Genomic DNA, 11,238 nt, shown 5'->3' with positions numbered 1-11,238 from the left:
ATGCGGACTCTCCTTCACTGCAGCCGAGGTGAGTAAAACATTTAAACGTGTTAACCCTCGCAAGGCTGCAGTGCCAGACGGCATCCCCAGCCGCGCCCTCAGAGCATGCGCAGACCAGCTGGCTGGTGTGTTTACGGACATATTCAATCAATCCCTATCCCAGTCTGCTGTTCCCACATGCTTCAAGAGGGCCACCATTGTTCCTGTTCCCAAGAAAGCTAAGGTAACTGAGCTAAACGACTACCGCCCCGTAGCACTCACTTCCGTCATCATGAAGTGCTTTGAGAGACTAGTCAAGGACCATATCACCTCTAACCTACCTGACACCCTAGACCCACTCCAATTTGCTTACCGCCCAAATAGGTCCACAGACGATGCAATCTCAACCACACTGCACACTGCCCTAACCCATCTGAACAAGAGGAATACCTATGTGAGAATGCTGTTCATCGACTACAGCTCAGCATTTAACACCATAGTACCCTCCAAACTCGTCATCAAGCTCGAGACCCTGGGTCTCGACCCCGCCCTGTGCAACTGGGTACTGGACTTCCTGACGGGCCGCCCCCAGGTGGTGAGGGTAGGTAACAACATCTCCACCCCGCTGATCCTCAACACTGGGGCCCCACAAGGGTGCGTTCTGAGCCCTCTCCTGTACTCCCTGTTCACCCACGACTGCGTGGCCACGCACGCCTCCAACTCAATCATCAAGTTTGCGGACGACACAACAGTGGTCACAGTTTGATTACCAACAACGACGAGACGGCCTACAGGGAGGAGGTGAGGGCCCTCGGAGTGTGGTGTCAGGAAAATAACCTCACACTCAACGTCAACAAAACTAAGGAGATGATTGTGGACTTCAGGAAACAGCAGAGGGAACACCCCCCTATCCACATCGATGGAACAGTAGTGGAGAGGGTAGTAAGTTTTAAGTTCCTCGGCGTACACATCACAGACAAACTGAATTGGTCCACCCACACAGACAGCATCGTGAAGAAGGCGCAGCAGCGCCTCTTCAACCTCAGGAGGCTGAAGAAATTCGGCTTGTCACCAAAAGCACTCACAAACTTCTACAGATGCACAATCGAGAGCATCCTGTCAGGCTGTATCACCGCCTGGTACGGCAACTGCTCCTCCCACAACCGTAAGGCTCTCCAGAGGGTAGTGAGGTCTGCACAACGCATCACCGGGGCAAACTACCTGCCCTCCAGGACACCTACACCACCCGATGTCACAGGAAGGCCATAAAGATCATCAAGGACAACAACCACCCGAGCCACTGCCTGTTCACCCCGCTATCATCCAGAAGGCGAGGTCAGTACAGGTGCGTCAAAGCTGGGACCGAGAGACTGAAAAACAGCTTCTATCTCAAGGCCATCAGACTGTTAAACAGCCACCACTAACATTGAGTGGCTGCTGCCAACACACTGACTCAACTCCAGCCACTTTAATAATGGGAAATGATGTAAAATATATCACTAGCCACTTTAAACAATGCTACCTAACATAATGTTTACATACCCTACATTATTCATCTCATATGTATATGTATATACTGTACTCTATATCATCTACTGCATCTTTATGTAATACATGTATCACTAGCCACTTTAACTATGCCACTTTGTTTACATACTCATCTCATATGTATATACTGTACTCGATACCATCTACTGCATCTTGCCTATGCCGTTCTGTACCATCACTCATTCATATATCTTTATGTACATATTCTTTATCCCTTTACACTTGTGTGTATAAGGTAGTAGTTTTGGAATTGTTAGTTAGATTACTCGTTGGTTATTACTGCATTGTCGGAACAAGAAGCACAAGCATTTCGCTACACTAGCACTTACATCTGCTAACCATGTGTATGTGACAAATAAAATTGATTTGATTTAGTAACATCAGCCAGTAGAACAGTAGAACATCAGCCAGTAGAACAGTAGTAACATCAGCCAATAGAACAGTAGAACATCAGCCAGTAGAACAGTAGTAACATCAGCCAGTAGAACATCAGCCAGTAGAACAGTAGAACATCAGCCAGTAGAACAGTAGTAACATCAGACAGTAGAACATCAGCCAGTAGAACAGTAGTAACATCAGCCAGTAGAACAGTAGAACATCAGCCAGTTGAACAGTAGAACATCAGCCAATAGAACAGTAGAACATCAGCCAGTAGAACAGTATAACATCAGCCAGTAGAACAGTAGAATATCAGCCAGCAGAACAGTAGAACATCAGCCAGTAGATAGTAGAACAGTAGTAACATCAGCCAGTTGAACAGTAGAACATCAGCCAGCAGAACAGTAGAACATCAGCCAGTAGAACAGTAGAACATCAGCCAGTAGAACAGTAGAACATCAGCCAGTAGAACAGTAGAACATCAGCCAGTAGACAGTAGAACAGTAGAACATCAGCCAGTAGAACAGTAGTAACATCAGCCAGTAGAACAGTAGAACATCAGCCAGTAGAACAGTACTAACATCAGCCAGTAGAACAGTAGTAACATCAGCCAGTAGAACAGTAGAACATCAGCCAGTAGAACAGTTGAACATCAGGAAGTTGAACAGTAGAACATCAGCCAGTAGAACAGTAGTAACATCAGCCAGTATACAAGTAGTAACATCAGCCAGTATACAAGTAGTAACATCAGCCAGTAGAACAGTAGTAACATCAGCCAGTAGATATTAGAACATCAGCCAGTAGACCAGTAGTAACATCAGGCAGTAGAACAGTAGAACATCAGCCAGCAGAACAGTAGAACATCAGCCAGTTGAACAGTAGAACATCAGCCAGCAGAACAGTAGAACATCAACCAGTAGAACAGTAGTAACATCAGCCAGTAGAACAGTAGTAACATCAGCCAGTAGAACAGTCAAACATCAGCCAGTTGAACAGTAGAACATCAGCCAATAGAACAGTAGAACATCAGCCAGTAGAACAGTAGAACATCAGCCAGTAGAACAGTAGAATATCAGCCAGCAGAACAGTAGAACATCAGCCAGTAGATACTAGAACAGTAGTAACATCAGCCAGTAGAACAGTAGAACATCAGCCAGTTGAACAGTAGAACATCAGCCAGCAGAACAGTAGAACATCAGCCAGTTGAACAGTAGAACATCAGCCAGCAGAACAGTAGAACATCAGCCAGTAGAACAGTAGTAACATCAGCCAATAGAACAGTAGAACATCAGCCAGTAGATAGTAGAACAGTGGAACATCAACCAGTAGATAGTAGTAACATCAGCCAGTAGACCAGTAGTAACATCAGCCAGTAGACAGTAGAACAGTAGAACATCAGCCAGTAGAACAGTAGTAACATCAGCCAGTAGAACAGTAGAACATCAGCCAGTAGAACAGTAGAACATCAGCCAGTAGAACAGTAGAACATCAGCCAGTTGAACAGTAGAACATCAGCCAGTAGAACAGTAGTAACATCAGCCAGTATACCAGTAGTAACATCAGCCAGCAGAACAGTAGAACATCAGCCAGTAGAACAGTAATAACATCAGCCAGTAGAACAGTAGTAACATCAGCCAGTAGATAGTAGAACATCAGCCAGTAGAACAGTAGTAACATCAGCCAGTAGAACAGTTGAACATCAGCCAGTCGAACAGTAGAACACCAGCAAGTAGAAGAGTAGAACATTAGCCAGTTGAACAGTAGAACATCAGCCAGTAGAACAGTAGTAACATCAGCCAGTAGACCAGTAGTAACATCAGCCAGTAGACCAGTAGTAACATCAGCCAGTAGAACAGTAGAACATCAGCCAGTAGAACAGTAATAACATCAGCCAGTAGAACAGTAGTAACATCAGCCAGTAGATAGTAGAACATTAGCCAGTAGAACAGTAGAACATCAGCCAGTAGAACAGTAGAACATCAGCCAGTAGAACAGCAGAACATCAGCCAGTAGAACAGTAGTAACATCAGCCAGTAGATAGTAGAACAGTAGAACATCAGCCAGTAGAACAGTAGTAACATCAGCCAGTAGAACAGTGGTAACATCAGCCAGTAGAACAGTAGAACATCAGCCAGTAGATAGTAGAACAGTAGTAACATCAGCCAGTAGAACAGTAGAACATCAGCCAGTAGATAGTAGAACATTAGAACATCAGCCAGTAGAACAGTAGAACATTAGAACATCAGCCAGTAGAACATCAGCCAGTAGATAGTAGAACATCAGCCAGTAGAACAGTAGTAACATCAGCCAGTAGACAGTAGAACAGTAGTAACATCAGCCAGTAGAACAGTAGAACATCAGCCAGTAGATAGTAGAACAGTAGTAACATCAGCCAGTAGATAGTAGAACAGTAGTAACATCAGCCAGTAGAACAGTAGAACATCCGCCAGTAGATAGTAGAACATTAGAACATCAGCCAGTAGAACATCAGCCAGTAGATAGTAGAACATCAGCCAGTAGAACAGTAGTAACATCAGCCAGTAGACAGTAGAACAGTAGTAACATCAGCCAGTAGAACAGTAGTAACATCAGCCAGTAGATAGTAGAACATCAGCCAGTAGAACAGTAGTAACATCAGCCAGTAGACAGTAGAACAGTAGTAACATCAGCCAGTAGAACAGTAGTAACATCAGCCAGTAGATAGTAGAACATCAGCCAGTAGAACAGTAGTAACATCAGCTAGTAGAACAGTAGAACATCAGAAAGTAGAACAGTAGAACATCAGCCAGCAGAACAGTAGTAACATCAGCCAGTAGAACAGTAGAACATCAGCCAGTAGAACAGTAGAACATCAGCCAGTAGAACAGTAGAACATCAGCTGGTAGAACAGTAGTAACATCAGCCAGTAGAACATCAGCCAGTATAACAGTAGAACATCAGCCAGTAGAACATCAGCTGGTAGATAGTAGAACAGTAGTAAAATCAGCCAGTAGAACAGTAGAACATCAGCCAGTAGATAGTAGAACATTAGCCAGTAGAACAGTAGTAACATCAGCCAGTAGAACAGTAGTAACATCAGCCAGTAGACAGTAGAACAGTAGAACATCAGCCAGTAGAACAGTAGAACATCAGCCAGTAGAACAGTAGAACATCAGCCAGTAGAACAGTAGAACATCAGCTGGTAGAACAGTAGTAACATCAGCCAGTAGAACATCAGCCAGTATAACAGTAGAACATCAGCCAGTAGAACATCAGCTGGTAGATAGTAGAACAGTAGTAAAATCAGCCAGTAGAACAGTAGAACATCAGCCAGTAGATAGTAGAACATTAGCCAGTAGAACAGTAGTAACATCAGCCAGTAGAACAGTAGTAACATCAGCCAGTAGACAGTAGAACAGTAGAACATCAGCCAGTAGAACAGTAGAACATCAGCCAGTAGAGAGTAGAACATTAGCCAGTAGAACAGTAGTAACATCAGCCAGTAGAACAGTAGAACATCAGCCAGTAGAACAGTAGAACATCAGCCAGTAGAACAGTAGTAACATCAGCCAGTAGAACAGTAGTAACATCAGCCAGTAGAACAGTACAACATCAGCCAGTAGAACAGTAGAACATCAGCCAGTAGAACATCAGCCAGTAGAACAGTAGAACATCAGCCAGTAGAACAGTAGAACATCAGCCAGTAGAACAGTAGAACATCAGCCAGTAGAACAGTAGTAACATCAGCCAGTAGAACAGTAGTAACATCAGCCAGTAGAACAGTAGAACATCAGCCATTAGAACAGTAGAACATCAGCCAGTAGAACAGTAGAACATCAGCCAGTAGAACAGTAGAACATCAGCCAGTAGAACATCAGCCAGTAGAACAGTAGTAACATCAGCCAGTAGAACAGTAGAACATCAGCCAGTAGAACAGTAGAACAGTAGAACATCAGCCAGTAGAACAGTAGAACATCAGCTGGTAGAACAGTAGTAACATCAGCCAGTAGAACATCAGCCAGTATAACAGTAGAACATCAGCCAGTAGAACAGTAGAACATCAGCTGGTAGATAGTAGAACAGTCGTAACATCAGCCAGTAGAACATCAGCCAGTAGAACAGTAGTAACATCAGCCAGTAGAACATCAGCCAGTAGAACAGTAGTAACATCAGCCAGTAGAACAGTAGTAACATCAGCCAGTAGAACAGTAGAACATCAGCTGGTAGATAGTAGTCATTTCTGCTGTGTGTTAGCAAATGGTGGCCATTCAACATGTAGAAGTGGATAGAAATTGACGTCCGATGTTCTGTGGTCAGAAGTGATAGGTCAGCCACCTGCTGCTACTTACCCTTCATCAGTGTGTAGCAGGGGGGATGAAGAGGAGAGGAGCAGGGGGATGGAGAGGAGAGGAGAGGAGAGGGGAGGGGAGGAGAGGAGAGGGGGATGGAGAGGAGAGGAGAGGAGAGGAGAGGAGAGGAGAGGAGAGGAGAGGAGAGGAGAGGAGAGGAGAGGAGAGGAGAGGAGAGGAGAGGAGAGGGAGGAGAGGAGAGGAGAGGAGGTGATGGATGGAGAGGAGAGGAGCAGGGGGATGGAGAGGAAAGGAGAGGAGAGGAGAGGAGAGGAGAGGAGAGGAGAGGAGAGGAGAGGAGAGGAGAGGAGAGGAGAGGAGAGGAGAGGAGAGGAGAGGAGAGGAGGAGGAGAGGGGGATGGAGAGGAGAGGAGAGGAGAGGAGCAGGGGGATAGAGAAGAGAGGGGCAGGGGGATGGAGAAGAGAGGAGCAGGGGGATGGAGAAGAGAGGAGCAGGGGGATGGAGAGGAGAGGAGAGAGGGAGCAGGGGGATGGAGAAGAGAGGAGCAGGGGGATGGAGAAGAGAGGAGCAGGGGGATGGAGAGGAGAGCGGAGCACAGGGGATGGAGAGGAGAGGGGAGAGGAGCAGGGGGATGGAGAGGAGAGAGGAGCAGGGTGATGGAGAGGAGAGGAGAGAGGAGCAGGGGGATGGAGAGGAGAGGAGAGAGGAGCAGGGGGATGGAGAGGAGAGGAGAGAGGAGCAGGGGGATGGAGAGGAGAGAGGAGCAGGGGGATGGAGAGGAGAAAGGAGCAGGGGTGGAGAGGAGAGGAGAGGAGAGAGCAGCAGGGGGATGGAGAGGAGAGAGGAGCAGGGGGGATGGAGAGGAGAGAGGAGCAGGGGGATGGAGAGGAGCAGGGGGATGGAGAGGAGAGGAGAGAGGAGCAGGGGATGGAGAGGAGAGGAGAGAGGAGCAGGGGATGGAGAGGAGAGAAGAGAGGAGCAGGGGGATGGAGAGGAGAGGAGAGGGAGCAGGGGGTGGAGAGGAGAGGAGAGAGAAGCATGGGGATGGAGCGGAGAGGAGAGAGGAGCAGGGGGATGGAGAGGAGAGGAGAGGAGAGAGGAGCAGGGGGATGGAGAGGAGAGGAGAGGAGAGGAGAGGAGAGGGAGAGGAGAGGAGAGGAGAGGAGAGGAGAGGAGCGGAGAGGAGAGGAGAGGAGAGGAGAGAGGAGCAGGGGGATGGAGAGGAGAGAGGAGAGATGAGCAGGGAGGATGGAGAGGAGAGGAGAGGAGAGAGGAGCAGGGGGATGGAGAGGAGAGGAGAGGAGAGGAGAGGAGAGGAGAGGAGAGGAGAGGAGAGGAGAGGAGAGGAGAGGAGAGGAGAGGAGAGGAGAGGAGAGGAGAGGAGAGGAGAGGAGTAGGGGGATGGAGAGGAGAGGTCACCCTTAGAATTGCTCAAAGTAGTATTCCGCAGTACTGTAAATTAGAGTAGACCATTTTCACATTTGGCAAAACACTTACATTACCCCAACAAAATTACAGAAAATCTATATTTACCTAAAATCAGGGATTTCCTCGTTGTCTGATTCATTTTCAGTATCAGAGAGAGTCAACACCCCAGAAAGTCATCCTTCCCAACTTGTTCAGTTCTTCATGAGATCTTTCAAAAAGAGCCACAAGTAGAAAAAAAATATCCACACACACTGAGCAGTTCATGTTATAGACAGAAACATGCTACATGGCAGACCAATCAGAACTTGTCTCTCGGCATGTCCAGCCCATAAATGATCTCAGCCAATCATGGATAGCGGGTTCCTGTATTTTTCCATGGCTAAACTCGTCATTTAACAATGTTATTCGTATTTACAGATGGCATTTAAAGCACATGAAAGTTCATATGTTCGAGAAGGCCAAAGAAAACGCATTTCGATAAAGACAACATTTAAAAACGCTCCTGTGAAGCAGTGGCCTGCGACATACGCCTTGGTTCTTGAAACGGATCAATATGTAATTGACTGTAAATGAAATAGTGAAGCATAGTGAATATCCTGCAGATGTTTTTCTTGGCGAAATGTTCTCATGAAAGAATTAACATTCAATCTTTTCAGATTGGGGAGAACTAATCTGCAGCCTCTGTCATGGTAAGACCTCGGTTTAGCACATGGTCCTCTGTGTTGTCTGCCTCCCTCTCTCTGCTGTCTGCCTCCCCCTCTCTGCTGTCTACCTCTCAGACAGGACCCATACCCACCTCTCTGACAGGATCCATACCCACCTCTCTGACAGGATCCATACCCACCTCTCTGACAGGACCCATACCCACCTCTCTGACAGGACCCATACCCACCTCTCTGACAGGACCCATACCCACCTCTCTGACAGGACCCATACCCACCTCTCTGACAGGACCCATACGCACCTCTCTGACAGGACCCATGCCCACCTCTGACAGGACCCATACCCACCTCTCTGACAGGACCCATACCCACCTCTCTGACAGGACCCATACCCACCTCTCTGACAGGACCCATACCCACCTCTCTGACAGGACCCATACCCACCTCTCTGACAGGACCCATACGCACCTCTCTGACAGGACCCATGCCCACCTCTCTGACAGGACCCATACCCACCTCTCTGACAGGACCCATACCCACCTCTCTGACAGGACCCATACCCACCTCTCTGACAGGACCCATACGCACCTCTCTGACAGGACCCATGCCCACCTCTCTGACAGGACCCATACCCACCTCTCTGACAGGACCCATACCCACCTCTCTGACAGGACCCATACCCACCTCTCTGACAGGACCCATGCCCACCTCTCTGACAGAACCCATACCCACCTCTCTGACAGGACCCATACCCAGCTCTCTGACAGGACCCATACCCACCTCTCTGACAGGACCCATACCCACCTCTCTGACAGGACCCATACCCACCTCTCTGACAGAACCCATACCCACCTCTCTGACAGGACCCATGCCCACCTCTCTGACAGGACCCATACCAGCCTCTCTGACAGGTTCCTTGCCCACCTCTCTGACACGACCCATACCCACCTCTCTGACAGGACCCATACCCACCTCTCTGACAGGACCCATACCCACCTCTCTGACAGGACCCATACCCACCTCTCTGACAGGACCCATACCCACCTCTCTGACAGGACCCATACCCACCTCTCTGACAGGACCCATACCCACCTCTCTGACAGGACCCATACGCACCTCTCTGACAGGACCCATACGCACCTCTCTGACAGGACCCATACCCACCTCTCTGACAGGACCCATACCCACCTCTCTGACAGGACCCATACCCACCTCTCTGACAGGTTCCTTGCCCAGGAGCTCTCGCGTTTCTTCCTCTCCCTCTTGCTGTCCCTCTTCCTCTCCCTCTTGCTGTCCCTCTTCCTCTCCCTCTTGCTGTCTCTCTTCCTCTCCCTCTTGCTGTCTCTCTTCCTCTCCCTCTTGCTGTCTCTCTTCCTCTCCCTCTTGCTGTCCCTCTTCCTCTCCCTCTTGCTGTCCCTCTTCCTCTCCCTCTTGCTGTCCCTCTTCCTCTCCCTCTTGCTGTCTCTCTTCCTCTCCCTCTTGCTGTCCCTCTTCCTCTCCCTCTTGCTGTCTCTCTTCCTCTCCCTCTTGCTGTCTCTCTTCCTCTCCCTCTTGCTGTCTCTCTTCCTCTCCCTCTTGCTGTCTCTCTTCCTCTCCCTCTTGCTGTCCCTCTTCCTCTCCCTCTTGCTGTCTCTCTTCCTCTCCCTCTTGCTGTCTCTCTTCCTCTCCCTCTTGCTGTCTCTCTTCCTCTCCCTCTTGCTGTCTCTCTTCCTCTCCCTCTTGCTGTCCCTCTTCCTCTCCCTCTTGCTGTCCCTCTTCCTCTCCCTCTTGCTGTCTCTCTTCCTCTCCCTCTTGCTGTCTCTCTGCTCCATGTCAAGTGTTCCCACACCCTCTTTTATATGGTGATCAGTTGTGGTGAGCACTATGTGAAATCAATCAGCAGTAATGAGTAGTCATTATGCGTGGTTATTATGTGTCATACTTGTCATTTACATGTTTATACTTTACAAACACATTTTTTTATTTCTGTAGTTCTCCAAATCCATATAGAGTAGACCAACCAGTTTAAAATCTATAGGTCAACCAAACGGTTAATTGGTTAACCATTGAGCTCAGTTGGATTTAGTGATGACAATATAGAATGAGATTAAATGAAAAGTATTGTGAGCATTGCATTGTGAAAGGCAATGACCTAATATGAAAGATATTTCCAGATGAAACACCGATTAGATTCTGGTGAAAATGTGAATGTGTGATTGTTTTTGTGTGTTGTACTTTAGTCAACTGAAAATGTGCTTAACAGTTTTTTTTAGTTTTTAGTTTTAAAAACACTGCCTTTTTGATGATCTGTTAAGAGTTGTGAAATTTGACCACATACTTGTGAAAATGGTACCAAAAGAGACAACCGAAACCCTGTAACGTAGGCCTATATCATGCCAGTCACAACACCAGCGTACTTCACAAGGTAACACTGGGCTATCTGTAGGGGGACAGACCTCAGTCGTTGGTAACGAATTGTTTTCTGTGCTTCGTACACATTACAAACGCGTCCCGTTTTCCCTCCAAAGGACTCATAATAGCGTTTCTAATTTCATGTCTCATTGGAGCTGCGGTTAGTTTCCACACATTTTGGTCATGATACAAATGCTGCATTTCATTGCTTATCATTTACACAGTAGAAAAATAGTCTCGCCTTCGAATGTGAGGCGCGTCGCTCCGCTCGTGGTTCAAATGTATCGCTGAGGGTCATCAGTGAACCATTCAACATATCCTTCAACAACGACACAAAGGGCACCATATACCCTGTGTTGTCTCATAGATGATGTGTCTCATAGATGATGTGTCTCATAGATGATGTGTCTCATAGATGATTGTCTCATAGATGATTGTCTCATAGATGATGTGTCTCTTAGATGATTGTCTCATAGATGATGTGTCTCATAGATTATTGTCTCATAGATGATGTGTCTCATAGATGATTGTCTCATAGATGATGTGTCTCATAGATGATGTG

At 47.4% G+C, this 11,238-nt stretch overlaps 1 protein-coding gene across 2 annotated transcripts in view; it reads left to right on the top strand.

The window, feature by feature from the left end:
* Window positions 1–11,238, top strand: part of LOC112241499 (vascular endothelial growth factor receptor 3) — a 241,298-nt gene that overhangs the window by 158,970 nt on the left and 71,090 nt on the right. The window contains exon 11 of one of the 2 annotated variants that reach the window (XR_006079602.1): window positions 8,280–8,312. The exons of the other annotated variant lie outside the window; for it this stretch is intronic. The gene's annotated coding sequence lies outside the window, so the exon portion shown is untranslated. The remainder of the gene's footprint in view (window positions 1–8,279; window positions 8,313–11,238) is intronic. 2 annotated transcript variants of the gene reach the window in all.

Source organism: Oncorhynchus tshawytscha, linkage group LG21 (genome assembly GCF_018296145.1).
Source record: "Oncorhynchus tshawytscha isolate Ot180627B linkage group LG21, Otsh_v2.0, whole genome shotgun sequence".
NCBI lineage: Eukaryota > Metazoa > Chordata > Actinopteri > Salmoniformes > Salmonidae > Oncorhynchus > Oncorhynchus tshawytscha.
Note: the sequence above shows the minus strand (reverse complement) of the source record. Positions and strands in the feature narration are given on the sequence as shown.